Source organism: Erinaceus europaeus, chromosome 2, assembly GCF_950295315.1.
Source record: "Erinaceus europaeus chromosome 2, mEriEur2.1, whole genome shotgun sequence".
In the NCBI taxonomy this organism is placed as follows: Eukaryota; Metazoa; Chordata; class Mammalia; order Eulipotyphla; family Erinaceidae; genus Erinaceus; species Erinaceus europaeus.
The window spans coordinates 8,323,709-8,339,895 of NC_080163.1; positions in this window are offsets into that span (position 1 = coordinate 8,323,709).

The following is a 16,187-nucleotide window of genomic DNA, read 5'->3' on the forward strand; positions in this document are numbered from 1 at the left end:
CCAGATATGTGCCCCACTATGGAAAGAGAGAGACAGGCTGGGAGTATGGATCCACCTGTCAATGCCCATGTTCAGCAGGGAAGCAATTACAGAATCCAGAGCTTCCACCTTCTGCACCAATGACCTTGGGTCCATACTCCCAGGGGTATAATGAATGGGAAAGCTATCAGGGGAGGGGATGGGATACAGAGTTCTGTTGGTGGGAATTGTGTGGAGTTGTACCCTTCTTATCCTATGGTTTTTGTCATGTTTCATTTTTAAAATTAAAAGTTATATATATATATATATATATATATAAACATTTAGGGCCTGGACAGTGGTGCACCTGGTTGAGTGCACATGTTAGAATGTGAGAGGACCAGGGTTCAAGCACCCAGTCTCCTCTGGCATGGGAAACCTTCACAAATGGTGAAGCAGAGATGCAGCTGTCTCTCTCCCAATCTACTCTGTTTCTGCCATACTTAGTAAAACAATAAAATAGAAACATTTACAATTTTTGTAGAAAAAGTAAAAATTGGGAGTCAGGCAGTAGCACAGTGGGTTAGGCACAGGTGGCACCAAGCACAAGGACCAGCATAAGGATCTCGGTTCCAGCCTCCTGCAGAGGAGTCGCTTCAAAAGTTGTGAAGCAGGTCTGCAGGTGTCTATCTTTATCTCCCCCTCTCTGTCTTCCCCTCCTCTTTCCATGTGTCTCCGTCCCATCCGGAAATGATGACATCAATAAAGACAATAATAGTAACTGCAACAATAAAAAACAACAAGGGCAACAAAAAGGAATACATAAATAAATAATTAAATAAATAAATATTTTTAAAAAAGAAAAGAAAAAGTAAACATTAAAAGAGATACCAGTGGTACACCTCCACTCCACTCCAACCACCAGATTTCTGTGTTTCTGTCTACCTAGATAACCACCATGGTTCTCAGAAGGTCTCAGACTGTTGGGTCTCTTCCTTCCTTCCTTGGAAGTTTGTGTTGTGATTTATATTCCACAAGTGAACAACACCATTTGGTGGTTACATGCTCCTCTGTCCATCAGTTCTGCCCTAAAGACAGAATGCCAGTCTTCTGGTGAGAGCACTACCCTTATCATGTGCCCATGACTTTGTGTGATCATCTGCAGACAGACAACAACAGGTGAGTTGATGGTCTCATATATTCAAGTTGGGAAAGAGCACAGCCTGGGAAAGTGTCAGGGGGAGGACAGCATTTAGAGAAGAGAAACGCACCTTTGTGTTTCCCCCTTCTGCCATCCAGCGATTGTCCAGGTCATTTCTGAGCATGTTGATCTGCTCCTAATTCTGCTTCTAAGACCCTTTCTGTTTTGATCATCACTTTAGGTTCACTTGCAATGCTAACACTGTGGTCTATTTACATAATCACTGTATTGTTTGAGACCCATACTAGTTTAATCCCTACTGGTTTGAGGTCTTACCACTTTGCCAACTCTCGTAGTCACATCCTGTTTTACACCATTTAATCCTCACTGGTTCACATGATTTTTCCTTCTCCCCACCCCCTATCCTACGTATTTCCTCTTCACACCTGACACTTCTGCCTCAGGAGATATAAAGGACAGGATTTTCTAATGAATAGAGATTAGATTGATTGCACTGAATTCCTGCTCATCAATAAAGATTGAACTGAGTTCCCAGCTCAGCAATGAGTCCCTGGTCATCTGTCTCCTGCTTGCAAAGCTAGCCGGCACCTGGTGCCTGAACAAGAGGTGTGTGCTGCTCTGACCCGGAAAGGGGGCGGCCTCCGCCACATGCAGGGGGTCACAGCTCTAGTCATCTGCAGAGTTGTCCTGGGGCTACAGGTTGAGCTGGGCAGATGTTCTGAAAATAGGGAGGAAGAGCGACTCGTTACTGGCAATATATTCCTGAAGTCCTTCATCCTTAGGCTGCAGGAAGTACTGGAAGTGATGACTCTGCACAGGCCTCCAGGCTGCACAATGAGCCCAGGTGGACCTTCTCCAGGACCTTCTACTCTCCCTCCAGGAAGAGAGTCCTGAGCAGGTCACAGAGCTGAGGGGGAAGAGAAAGACTGAGGCCAAGCAGAGGAGACTCCATTGAACTCTTCACCCAGCAGCAATCCTGCCCTGGTTTTGATCTGCAGCTTAGGCTTTCCTGTGTTCTGTGGGTGGAGCTGTGGACACCAGAAAAGGGGTTTTTAGTCTGTGTGTGTTTGTGTGTGTGTGTGTGCAAAGGATGAAAAGCTGAGGACAGACATGTCCTCTGGGGAACTCTGTTGCCCACCAAGTAGCCCTACAGAGGAAACATGGCAGTTATTTTCCCTGATCCCAGAGAGATACCCCACACACTGGGTACCTCTCCTTCGCATGCAAGTCTCTAACTAGCTCCACTCCCTCGCTCCTATCGCATCCTGGAGCTCCAGCCTGAGGGGAGAACTGATGGTTTTGAGATGTGCTGACACTCTGAAATGCTGCTAAGTAGACAGCATAATGGTGACACAAAATAGATTCAGTGTCTGAGGCTACAGGGTCCCAGGTGAAATCCACAGCATGTCCATAAACCAAAGCTGGTCAGCACTGTGGTTGAAAAAGAATATCTGGTTTCATTTCCACTGTCTCATCCTTGTGTCATAAACACTTTCACATGGTGAGCATGTGACCTTGTCATTGAAGACCAAGGTGACAGGGGCAGGGAGCAGCCCCTAAGACACTCCCTCTGTCCCCTGCTCACCTGGGATGGCCCTGAGTGGAGACTTTTAAACATGAGGCCTCAGCTAATAGACTCCACTCAGAGTGGCTGTGAAACACCTCTGAAGGGAGCTCCAGCAAAGAACCAGAAGGAAACAGTCCCCACCTAACCTTCAGGTCTGCAGAGTCACTTCCAGGACTGAGGACATTGAGGACATCTTCTCTGGCAGGGACCAGATGTCTCCTGTCCTCTCTGCAGCAGGGCCTGTCTCCATGTGCATACTTCCTGTCTCTCCACCCTCCTCACTAGAGACCTGAGGCCCCAGAGGCAGAAGAGAGAGACCAGCAGGGAGAGAAATCTGCTCTGCAGGTCAGAGTCCCCAAGTGCCCTGAGTCAGCCCCTCACCTCTCTGTCTGTCCCCATAGTGATGGTCTTCAGTCCTCAGCCTGTGGAACCAATGCCTAGGCACAGGGTGTGAGCTCCTGCCCAGAAAAATCCTGGTCTGGGGAGACCAGGGTGACAGAAGTCCTCACCTCAGATTTTCCAGTGTTGGAAGCTTCTGTGTAGAGAATCTTATAGACAGGTCCAGCTCTTTCTCCAGATTCATGGCATATTCCATCACACTCAGGACTCCCTTCCACTTTTGTGGCTTACACTTCCTGCACAGAACAGAAAGAGAGCTCAGATTTGTCCACTGGGGGTCGGGGGGAACAGGTAGTGGTGCACCTGGTTAAGCACACACAGTACACTGCACAAGGATCTGGGTTGACAACTCCATGCCTATCCAGAGGTCAGCGGGTGTTGGGAGATGAGAAGCCCTCCCCCTCTGCCACAATGATCACCCATGACTGATAGGAAAATGTGTGACCTGTTTAAAATTTTAGATTATCACCTATACCAAAACCATATGGGATTAGTTCATTGATTAGTAAAATAGTGTACTTATCTTGAGATATTTACCCAGTGTTATCTATATCTGTGCTGTGGCCCTAAACTCCTTTCCAGTTGTAGCTCTTATGCTTCTACACTCCTGTCTCCATCAGACAGAAGCTTGTTTGCCACACTGGCCATTCTTAGAATAAACTTGAGTCTTAGAATATTTGTCTATGGGCTGGGATAGATAGCATAATGGTTATGCAAAGAGACTCTCATGCATGAGAATACTAAGTCCCAGGTTTAATCCCCCACAGCACCATAAACCAGAGCTGAGCAGTGCTCTGTTTTTTCTCTTTCTGCATCTCTCTCAAAAATAAAGTAAATAGGGGGGAGGGCTCGAACCTGGGTCCCTATGCACAGTAATATGGTCGTTCAACCAGGTGCACCACCAACCAGAAACTATGATGGCTACTGTTTTTTTTTTTTTTTTTGTAACGGCTATTTGTATACTTAATTTTTCTACTAAATAATGAGCTACTTGAAGGCAAGTCACTACATTTCGATTATCATTTTACATATCAATGAACAAAATGAGTGTTCAATATATACTTATATACTGTTCATTAGTTTAGACTCTCTGAAGGATTTCTTTAGTTTATATGGGCCTCCCTTGGAAATGACCTGCTGCTGTTTTAGTAACCACACTATAATATCATCTGTGGAGTCACCACATCCATTTGTATTTCTAATAAATCTATAAACTACACCTATGGTTATGAGTAGAGGGAAGGATATGGGATAGTGAATGTTGAAAACTTATCTAGAGCCTGGGACCAGAAGCAGCTTTTTTGATTGTTAATTTCCTTACATGTCCACACTGTGTTTTCTTTCAGCTTTGATCCTCCTAATTTATTGCTTGTTCTCCCCTTTTAGTGACAATAAATTGAAGTAAAACTAAAAAAATAATAATAATAAAGTAAATAAAATACTTTTCAAAAAAAAGAGATTTGACCTTTTGTAAAAAATATTTATTTCTTTTGTTGCCCTTGTTTTATTCTTGTAGTGCTTATTGTTGTTGTTATTGATATCATCCATATTGACAGGACAGAGAAATTGAGAGAAATGGGTAAGACAAAGGGGAGAGATGAATATAGACACCTGCAGACCTGCTTCACCACCTGTGAAGTGACTCCCCTGCAGGTGGGGAGCCGGGGGCTCGAACCGGGATCCTCCAGTCCTTGCTCTTTGCGCACAGCATGTGCTCAACCTGCTGTGCAACTGCTTGATTCCCAGAATAATTAGTCTTCTTTGAGTAGCTTTCTTTGAGTTAGCCCGGTGGAGATTTCAGTGTCAAGGACCAGTGGGGTGAGTTCCCACACAGAGGTTTGGGTGTGAGAGTGCAATAGAAATCAATAAATATCAAGAAATTAGTCATTACAAAAAAAATAAGTGACTATACCTATATTGAGGATTTATTTTGTGTGTTATATGAGACACAGACAAGACAGAGCACCACTCTGGTAGATCTGTTGCTGGGAATGGGAGCAGAAGCCCCAAGAATCTTAGCCAGGTTATTTTATCAGTTGAATTCTTGACCTGGTCCTACACCCATATTTCTTGATTAGATTGTCGAATTGGACCTTTGTCAGGTCACCTATTTTGCAATCAGATAAGATTCCTTGCAGCTTTCCAGGTAGAGGCCTGGGGCCTTGACAAGAGCGCATATATATTTTTCAATGAGAGGACCATCAGAGAAATAAGAATATATTAATGAGAGATGAGAAATTATTTTTTTCCAGAACACTGATTTCCTATGGTTTATAGTGGTGTGATGGGATGCATGGGATCGACCTTCTCGTGGTGCATCCCGTGAGTACCCATTCATTGGGGAAACTGACGATCCTTCCTAGCCAACTGAATCCACATGGATCCCAGTCACTTTCAAAGCCAGCAACAAGCAGCTCCTGACAGCTTTCAACCTGACGCTGTTGACTGGCTACGGAAGAAGGGCAAACGCTAGAAGAAGAAGAATGGTGGTGTGGGAGATTGAACCTGGGACTTTGGAGCCTCAGGCATGAGAGTATCTTTGCATAACCATTATACTATCTACCCCACCCAAGATTACTTCATTTTCATATTGGAATGCACTACTGTGTGTCAGAATTCAGGGGAGAGACAGTTGAATGATCAAGGCCACAGCAGTCAAGCTTCCCCAGGGCCAATGACTCAAGCAATATTTCACTGACATCACTTGGTTAATGCACCCATGTTGACATGTAAAATACATGTTTTTATGTAGATATTTATGAGGAAGAAGGAGAAAAGGACCAGAACATGATCTACCACTTATGGCATTGTGGTTCAACCTCAGGACCTCAGTGCTTAAGAGTCCAACACACAGTCTCTGGGGACTAAGTTTTTTTTCCTTTAAATATTCATTGCATTTCTTTTTACCAGAGTAGGGGAAATATCTGGCTTCTGGTGGTGTTGGCTTTTCCATCTACTACTTTGAAACTGGACTCTCCAACAGGAGAGTCTATGCATATATATATATATACACAATATATTTATATATTATATAAAAAATATATATATATATTACCGGAGCTCTTACTTGGCTCTGATTTACAGTGGTGTGGGATACTGAACCTGGGACATGAGAGCCTCAAGATGAGTCTCTTTGCATAACCATTATGCTCTCTAGTCCCTGTTATATTCCCATGAGAGATAAAGAGAGCAGAACTCCTGTTTATGGTGATGCCAGAGATAAGATTTGGGACCTTCAGACCTCAGGCCTGATTTTTCCTTTTTTTTTTTTTTTTAAAGATTTTATTTACTAAAGAGAAAGATAGGAGGAAAGAGAAAAAAATAGACAACAATCAGGTACATGTGCTGTTGGGGATTGAACTCTGGACGTCATGCTTGAGAGTCCAATGATTTATACACTGCACCACCTTCCGGACACCTAATTTTTAAAAAAAAATTTTGTTATTGTATTTATTATTGTTGTTTTTAAAATTTGTTTCTTTATTGGGGAATTAATGTTTTACATTCAACAGTAAATACAATAGTTTGTACATGCATAACATTCCTTAGTTTCCCATTTAATAATACAACTCCCACTATGTTATCTATCATCCTTCATGGACCTGTATTCTCCCCTCCCACCCACCCCAGAGTCTTTTACTTTGGTGTGATATGCCAATTACATTTCAGGTTCTGCTTGTGTTTTCGTTTCTGATCTTGTTTTTCAACTTCTGTCTGAGTGTAGTTATTATTGTTGTCTGTCATCATTGTTAGATAGGACAGGGATAAATGGAAAGAGGAGGGGAAGACACAGAGGGGGAGAGAAAGACAGACACCTGCAGACCTGCTTAATTGCCTGTGAAGTCACTCCCCTGCAGGTGGGGAGTTGTAGGCTCGAACTGGGATCCTTATGCTGATCTTTTTGCTTTGTGCCACCTGTGCTTAACCCCCTGTGCTACCACCTGATTCCCCATAACTTTATTTATTTGGATAGAAACAACCATAAAGCAAGAGAGAAGGGGAAATAGAGAGGGAGAGACACCTGCAGACCTGCTTCACCACTTCTCATATTTTCCCCCTGCAAGTGGGGACTGGAGGTTTTAACCTGGTTCCTTGTATATTGTAACATATGCACTCAATCAGTTGACCCAGCACCTGGCCCCTATGTTTAAGATTTCACCAAAAAAATCTGTAGCCCCTGGCTAGAAACCTGCAGAGGAATCACTTCACAGATGGTGGAGCAGGTCTGCAGGTGTCTATCTTCCCCCCTTTCTGTCTTCCTCATCCTCTCATCATTTCTCTCTGTCCTATGGACAACAGTAATAGCTACAACAATAGAACAACAAGGGCAAAAAATGGAATAAAGTAAATATTTTAAAAAGTCCTTACTATAGCTCAAAGGTAACCAAGAATTGGAACTGAGGTCACATGGGAGTAACAACTACTTCAGGTTAACAGGCAGATTCCCACCAGATCTGCACACACTTGGTCCCCAGCACCCAGGTTTTATCAGTTTCAAACTGAGCATGGCACAAGCTGATTGGTTAGAAACACTGTACATCAAGGTGCTGACAGTAAAGGAAAAAAGCAGGTTGGATGCCATCAGAGCCCACCACTCAGATGCTGGAATCTAGAAATGGGCATGGAACAGGAGCCTATAGATTTTTCATTTCATCTACCATTGCCTTATTTTTCATTTCTTTTTCTTTTTCTTTTCTTTTCTTTTTTTTTTTTTTTCTTGCCAGATATCTGCTCAGCTCTGCCTGGCGATAGTGCAGGGAACTGAACCTGGAACTTTGAAGCTCCATGCATGACAGTCTCTTTACACAAGCATTATGGTGTCTACCCTTGCTCTCAATTGCAATATCTTATTGTAACATGGGGTGTCATTCTTTCCCTAAAAAATGAATTTTGGAGGTCAGGTGGTAATACTGCAGGTTAAACGCACATGGCACCATGCAAGAACCAGAGTAAGGATCCCAGTTCGAGCCCCCAGCTCCCCACCTGCAGGGGAGTCGCTTCACTGGCGGTGAAGCAGGTCTGCAGGTGTATATCTTTCTCTCCCCCTCTCTGTCTTCTCCTCCTCTATCCATTTCTCTCAGTCTTATCCAGAAACAACATCAATGATAATGATAACAGTAACAGAAAAAACAAGGGTAAAAACTGGGAAGGGATGGCCTCCAGGAGCAGTGGATTTGTGCTGCAGGCACAGAACCCCAGCAATAAACCTGGAGGCAAAAAAGAGAGAAAAAAGAATTTAATGTAAGGAAATAAATATGGGGTGCCAGTGGTGGCCCAGCGGGTTAAGCGCACATGGTGGGAAGTGCAAGGACCAAGACCTGTATAGAGATGCCTGTTCAAACCCCTGGCTCTCCAACTGCAGGGTGGTCACTTCACAAGAAGTGCAGCAGTAGGGGGGGAAGGCAAAAAAAAAAAAAAAAAAAAAAGAAGTGCAGCAGGTCTGTAGCTGTCTGTCTTTCTCTCCCGCCTCTCTGTCTTGCCTCCTCTCTCCATTCCTATCTTTCCTATCCAACAACAGTGACATCAATGACAGCAATAATAACAACCACAACAATTCTTCTTCTAGCGTTTGCCCTTCTTCCGTAGCCAGTCAACAGCATCAGGTTGAAAGCTGTCAGGAGCTGCTTGTTGCTGGCTTTGAAAGTAACTGGGATCCATGTGGATTCAGACGGCTAGGAAGGATCGTCAATTTCCCCAATGAATGGGTACTCACGGGATGCACCACGAGAAGGTCAATCCAATGCATCCCAACAACAACAATAAAAAAAAAGGGTAACAAAAGAGAAAAATGGCCCCCAGGGGAACTATGTTTGTGGTACAGGCACATAGCCCCAGCAATAACCCTGGAGGTAAAAAAAAAAAAAGACAGAAAGAAAGAAATACAAAGAGAAGAGAGGGAGACTAGAGCGATGCTCAGCTCTAGCTAATGCTGGTGGTATGGTTTTAATCTGGGACCTTTGGAATCTCAGAAATTTAAGACTTTTTGCAGACTAATTATGCTATCTCCCCTACCTGGAAGGGGTACAGTCTTTAATATTCTCACTATAAGGCAGGCTGCCAAAGGCAAAATTAGACAAAGAGTAAAATAATAGTAGTTGAGAAAAGGGATGAACAACAGAATACTATAGCCCAGGTAATAGCTCTGTGTGATGCACCCAACTCCTCTCCAGGGGGACCCATTTGGGTCCTGCCTCCAACTAAACCCATGAGCGGACTGAGTGTGACCCCCTCCCACGTTGCAGGCCCACATGCCCACGGCCTTCTGTTGTTAAAATTTGGAGGCTCCAGCTGGCCAGGCTAGCTTCACGGGCAGGTAACAGAGATGACCAGAGACATACGGAGGTATCCATCAAATTCTTCTGAAGGTTTTCTCCAAATTGTCACATCTTTCATTTTCTTAGCAACTCGCCACTTGTCTTCCTCAATGCTGTGGTATTGGATGAGAGTATTTTTAAGTCTAGTCGCAAAGTATTTTTAAGTCTAGCTGCAACATCAGACAGGCCTTCCATCTTTTCTCTGACTCCACGCTCCCGACGCCCTCCGGCTCCTTCCGATCTCCCATCACTCCTGCGGCGTTGGGCGCCTCCACCCGCAGTTATGCCTGCGACGTGAGAAGCCGCAAGATGCCGCGGCAGTTTGGACACACTGGGTCTGTCAGCACCACACTTGGCTTTCAGCTACACCAACCCGTCCGGCCCACACCTAGGGTGTGTCTCCATCTTGAATGGGTGTAACAAAAGGTTAAAAGACGTTGTTGATATGTAAAAGTCTCAAATTCCTTCTCTATTAGAAACGTTGGATCGTGCAGTAGATATGCTAATAACAAGTTTTGTTTCATAGTAAGTTGCAGCCAGCTGCCTGTGGGACTCTAGGCCGTTCCCCGCCTCCATGCAAATGCCCGTCGAGGCAAGTAGCCCCCTAGAGGCAAGAAATTTTTTTTTTCAGATATGGCCCCCTCAGGCCTTCCCTTGGCAACATGCTGGTTTTTGTTATATATGTTTCTGTTCACCCCACACCCTTGATACTATAGTCATTTAGTTAAAAAGAAAAGGGGGAATTGTCGTATGCTTTACATTGGTTTGTTCTAGCCCTCCCCCGCCAAGAGAATTGGATGAGTCCTGTTAATTTCGCGGGCCTGCTTGGCCCCGCCCCAAGGAACCCCGGGAGAGGGTTCCTGAGTTCGAGTGTGCCAGAGTTTCAGAGGGCTCTCAAGTACGAGAGTTCCAGAGTGCCAGAGTTGGAGAGTTCCTGAGTTCCAGAGTAAGAGAGAGAGTGCTTGCGCCGCCACAAAGAGACAGCAGAGTTCTGTTTGGTGATTAGTTTGTCTTAGTTTATGAATCGTTGTTCCTGAATAAAGAAGTACAGCTTCCCTGCCCAGCCGTATGTCTCTGGTTGTCTCTGTTACCCGCCTGTGAAGCTAGCCGGGCCAGCAAGAGCCGCTGAAAATTTTAACAACAGCCTTCCCCTAATACAGGGAAGCCAGCAGGGAGACCCTCTGCACCAAATACTCCTCCATAAAGTCAAGACAGGAGCCCGCAAGGCCTTGTCTCAGCACACTGTTCTCTCAACACTGTCCAAGGCGTTGAGAACCTACAAGCAAGGTGTGATATCATGTGACCTCCCAGAATGAGCTCCAGGGCCCTGGCACCCTGGGAAGGCATCCACTCCCACCCTCCGCTGCCTGCAGCCTGGGGCTGTGTGTGGAACTTCCCTAAACTAGGGCATAAAGAGGTCTCTGGTCTGGATTTTACAGGGCAGCCTAATGGCCACACCCCCTATCCCATGGATTGGCTGGAGGCTCCCTTGTCCCTACTTGAGGCCCCACCCCAGCAGTTGACTTTGTCTGCAGAAGCTCCAGGTCTTCAGAGCAACAGAACTCAGCATCTCCTGCTTCAGTTCCCTGGGGGCACTTCCTAGAGGTCTTCCAGAGCAATGTTTGGAAGCAAACTTCACAGCTGCTCTGCTAAGAACCTGTGACCAACAGCCATGTTACCAAAGATAAGTGACTTCCACCTGTTCCTCTGGAAGCCCACACAAGACCTCATGGCCCTGCAGTACCAAGCCTTCTTCACCTACTCCTCTGTGGTAAGTGTCACCATGGCGCCCCTGTCTCTTCCCCACTTGGACCAGCCTGAAGGGGTCTCCCCCATGCATCACCCCCACCCTCCCAACTGCTCCCACAGGGTCTGCAGATGCTGGAGGATGCTGATGCCCTGGAGGAGGTGGGTATATTCTTCTGTAAGTTGTCGGAGGAGAAGCTGGAGTTCTACTGCCGCCTGGTAGAGCTGAATAGGAGGAGTTACCATTACTGCGATCTGACCTGCGGCAAGCCTGTGAGTAGCAGGGGTGGCCAGGGAGGAAGGCCCAGCAGTGCCTGGGCACTAGGAGAGCAGCATGCAGGGCTCCTGTGCCCACTAAGGGGGTAGTTCAGGCAAACTGGATGGCTTTCCCACTCAACCTAGGTCTGTCACTGATGCATCATTTTATTTATTTAGTTTTTAATTTTTATTTATTTATATTCCCATTTGTAGCCTATTTTAAGTTTGTGGTTAATATTGTCATCTTTGTTGGATAGGACAGAGGAAAATGGAGAGAGGAGGGGAAGACAGAGAGGGGGAGAGAAAGACAGACACCTGCAGACCTGCTTCACTGCTTGTGAAGCGACTCCCCTGAAGGTGGGAATCTGGGGGCTAGAACTGGGATCCTTACTTGGGTCCTTGCACTTTGCGCCATGTGTTTTTACCCCTCTGCACTACAGCCTGACTCCCGAATTGTTTTATTTTATATTGCATTTTTTTTGTCTTTATTTATTTATTGGACGTTGACAGTCAGAAAACGGGAGGGGAGGGGTGATAGGGAGAGAGACAGATACCTGCACCCCTGCTTCACCACTCACAAAGCTTTCCCCTTGCCCATAGGGATCAGGGTACTAGAACTTGGGCCCTTGTTCAGTGAAACATTTGCACTTAAACAAGTGCACCACCAACAAGCTCCCATATTTTATTTTATTTTTTTTAACCAGTGACCTGCTCAGCTCTGATTTATGGTGGTGTGGAGGACTAGACGTTGGAGCCTCAGGCATGAGAATCTGTTTGCATAATCATTATGCCATCTACCACACCCTCTGATTAAACTTTAAAAGAGATAGAGACACACAAAGAGGTTGTCAGTGGATAAACCTTTGGACTCTCAACCATGAGGTCCTGAGTTCAGTCCCCGGCAATACATGTACCAGAGTGATGTCTGGTTCTTTTGCTCTCTCTCCTTCTATCTTACCAATAAATAAAATATTTAATAAATTTTTTTTAATTTTTATTTATTCCCTCTTGTTGCCCTTGTTGTTTAATTGTAGTTGTTATTGACGTCATTGTTGTTGGATAGGACAGAGAGAAATGCAGAAAGGAGGAGAAGACAGAAAGGGGGAGAGAAAGAGAGACACCTGCAGACCTGCTTCACCGCCTATGAAGCGACTCCCTTGCAGGTGGGGAGCTGGGGGCTCGAACCGGGATCCTTACGCTGGTCCTTGCACTTTGCACCACCTGCGCTTAATCCGCTGTGCTACCGCCCAACTCCCAAATAATTTTTTTTGTTATTTATATATCTCAAATAGGAACAGCCAGAAAAGGAGAGAAAGGGGATGATAGAAAGGGAGAAAAAGAGACACCTACAGCTCTCCTTCACCATTTGCAAAGCTTGACTCCTGCAGGTTGGGACAAGGGGTGCTCACCCAGGTCCTTGAAAATTGTTGACATGTATGCTCAACCAGGTGTGCCATCACCGAGACTTAGAGAGATTTTCTAGATGGGTCACAATGGTCTGAGATAATTAAACTGTTTCTACCCACAGATACAGCTCCAAGACCCCAGACTGTATATGTAGGGGTGAGCAGATAAGCATCTTGAGTGAGGAAGCAGTGCTGCAGGTCTCCCCCTACCTCTCCTACCCCTCACAATTTCTCTCTATCCTATCAAAAGAAAATGAAAAACATGACACCAGAAGAGGAGGATTCACTGGGCAGGAGGCATGGAGGGAGTCTTACAGGTCACAGGGGGCACTTCTGACCTGTCTTTTTGTTCTGTGCAGGATCTTGAGCTACCTAGTTGGGAGACACCACTGGGGGCCGTGGAATTTGCATTAGAGCTGGAGAAGAGGCTGGAATCGTCCATCAAGAACCTCTACAGTAAAGCTTACAAGTATGGGTACTCTGAGGTAAGTGTTTCCATCACCCCATACTACCAAACCAGGATTCCCCCCAGGAGCTCACGTCCTCTGCCTGGGCCTTGGATCCACAGGCTGTGGACAGAAGACAGTCACTGTGGGGACAGGCAGGCAGATGAGGGGCTGACTCAAGGCTCCAGGGGACCTTGACCTGCAGAGCCCCATATTTCTCTCCCTGCTGGTCTCTCCCTTCTGCCTCTAGGGACTCAGGTCTCTAGTGAGAAGGGTGGAGAGACAGGAAATTTGCACAATGAGACAGGCCCCCCCTAAAGATAGGAGAGGAGGCATCTGGGTCCCTGCCAGGGAAGATGTCCTCAACCTCTGCAGACTTGAATGTCAGGTGGGGACAAGTTTCCTTCTGGTTCTTTCCTGGAGCTCCATGCAAAGGTGGTACAGGACTGGGTAGGAGAGCTTCACAGCTGAGCTGTGTGGGGTCTGTTAGCTGAGGCCTCAGGTTGAAAAGTCTCCATTCAGGGCAATCCCAGATGATCACGGGACAGAGAAAGTGTCCTTCAGCTCTCAGGATGGACTCCTGGGTCTGCTCCCTGACCCTGTCACCTTGTATTCAATGCCAAGGTCATGCGCTGACCACAGAAAAGTGTTCATGTGACATGAGCACAGCTCAGCTTTTGATTCTGGTGGAGCTGGGTTTAAACCTGAAACCTTGGCCTTTTTCTGTCATTTTTTGCTGTCTTCATAGCCCAGAAAGACTGCTTCCAGGTGCCCACATTCAAGTACCATAGCAGCCACACATCTCAAAGCCAATCTTTGCCCCCTCAGGCTGGGGCTCCAGGATACCAGAGAAGACATGGAGGGACACTGGGGCAAGGGAGGTGTGCAGGTGAGGGGAAGGAGCCAGCCCCTTGGAGGGAATCTCTCTGGGACCAGGGCACATTACTGTGGCAGGCTAACATAACACACACTCACACAAACACACACACAGTGAAAACCCATTTCCTGGTGCTCTGAACTCCACCCACAAAGCACAGGAACACCTGAAGTGGAGGCCATGGCCAGGGCAGGGCTGTTGGATGAAGAGTTCAATGGAGTCTTTTCTGCTTGGCCTCAGCTTCTAATACCAGCTTTTCCCTCTTCCCTCTCAGCTCTGTGACCTGCTCAGGATTCACTTCCTGGAGGAAGAACAGAAGGTCCTGGAGGAGATGCAGGCCCACCTAGGCACTGTGCTCAGCCAGGAGACCCAGCAGGAGCAGAGTCAGTGCCTCAGGTTTTCCACATTAAGCCTGCCCCCCCCTGCTGAGTGGCATGGCTATTGTCAATTTAAATCACTGCTTTCCCTGTGACCCACCCTGCCTACAGGGCAATGATCTAATACTTAATGGTTAGATGGAAGCTTTCTACTTTCCCATTCTTTTTCCCTACCCCCTATAGCATAATGGTTATGCAAAGAGACTCTCATGCCTGAGGCTCCAAAGTCCCAGGTTTAATCCCCCATATCACCATAAACCAGCCTTGAGCAGTGGTCTGGTGATTTTCTTGATCTTTCTCTCTCTGCATCTCTCTCAAAAAAATAAAATACTTTTCAAAAAAGAATATTTGTCCTTTTAGAAAAATCATTTATTTCCTTTTGTTGGCCTTGTGTTATTGTTGTAGTTATTATTGTTTTTGTTGTTATTGATATGCTTGTTGACTAGGACAGAGAGAAATGGAGAGAGATGGGAAAGAAAGAGAGGGGAAATAAAGATAGACAGACACCTGCAGACCTGCTTCATTGCCTGTGAAGTGACTCCTCTGCAGGTAGGGAGCTGGGGGCTCCAACCAGGATCCTTATGCCAGTCCTTGTGCTTTGCACCACCTGCGCTTAAAGACCAACGCTACCGACTGATTCCCCATAACTATTTGAATAGAGACAACCATAAAGCAAGATAGAAGGGGGAATAGAGATGGAGAGGCGCCTGCAGACCTGCTTCATCACTTCCCATGTTTTCACCCTGCAAGTGGGGACTGTAGGCTTGAACCTGGGTACTTGTATATCGTAACATGTGTACTCAGCCAGGTGACCCAGCACTTGGCCCCCATGATGAAGTTTTCACAGGAAAAATCTATTTAAAAAACTACCTCTGGGTTCAAACCCGAGATATCCACATACAAAGGAAAAGCTTTGGGAACTCGAAGTGGGTTTCAGGTATCTTTCTCTTCCTCCCCGCTCTCTCCCCCTCTCAATTCTATCAAATAACATATATATTTTAAAAAATATAGACAAACAAACAAACTGAAAAAAGAAAAGGAGGGCAGCTGATGACAGCACACACATAAGGAAGCACAAGGATTCAGATTTGAGCTCTTGGCTCCCCACCTGAAAGGGGGACACTTCACAAGAGGCAAAGCAGGTCTACAGGCATCTATCTCTCTTCCTCTCTAATGTCCCTTCTTAATTTCTCTATCCTAGCAAATAAAAAGTGGGGAAATAGCCACCCAGAGCAGTGGATTGATTGGTTGATTTATTTACTGATTTTTGATTTTTTTAAATTATCTTTATTTATTGAATATAAACAGCCAGAAATCGAGAGGGAGGGGGTGATAGACAGTGAGACAAAGAGACACCTGCATCCCTGCTTTACTTCTCATGAAGCTTTTCCCTTGCAGGTGGGGACCAGGGGCTTGAACCCAGGACCCTGCACACTATGTATGCACTTAACCAGCTGTGCCACCACCTGGCCCCAGCACTGGATGTATAGTGCCTGCACCTAGCCCCATTGATAAAACTTGGAAGGGAAAAAAATCTGCCAGGACTAGAAGTAGCTACAGAGTAGGCTGTCTGTCTGTCTGCATCCCTCACTTCTAGCGTTTGCCCTTCTGTAGCCAGTCAACAGCATCAGGTTGAGCCTGATGTAAAGTTTCGAGACCTCCTTTGAATCTGGGGAG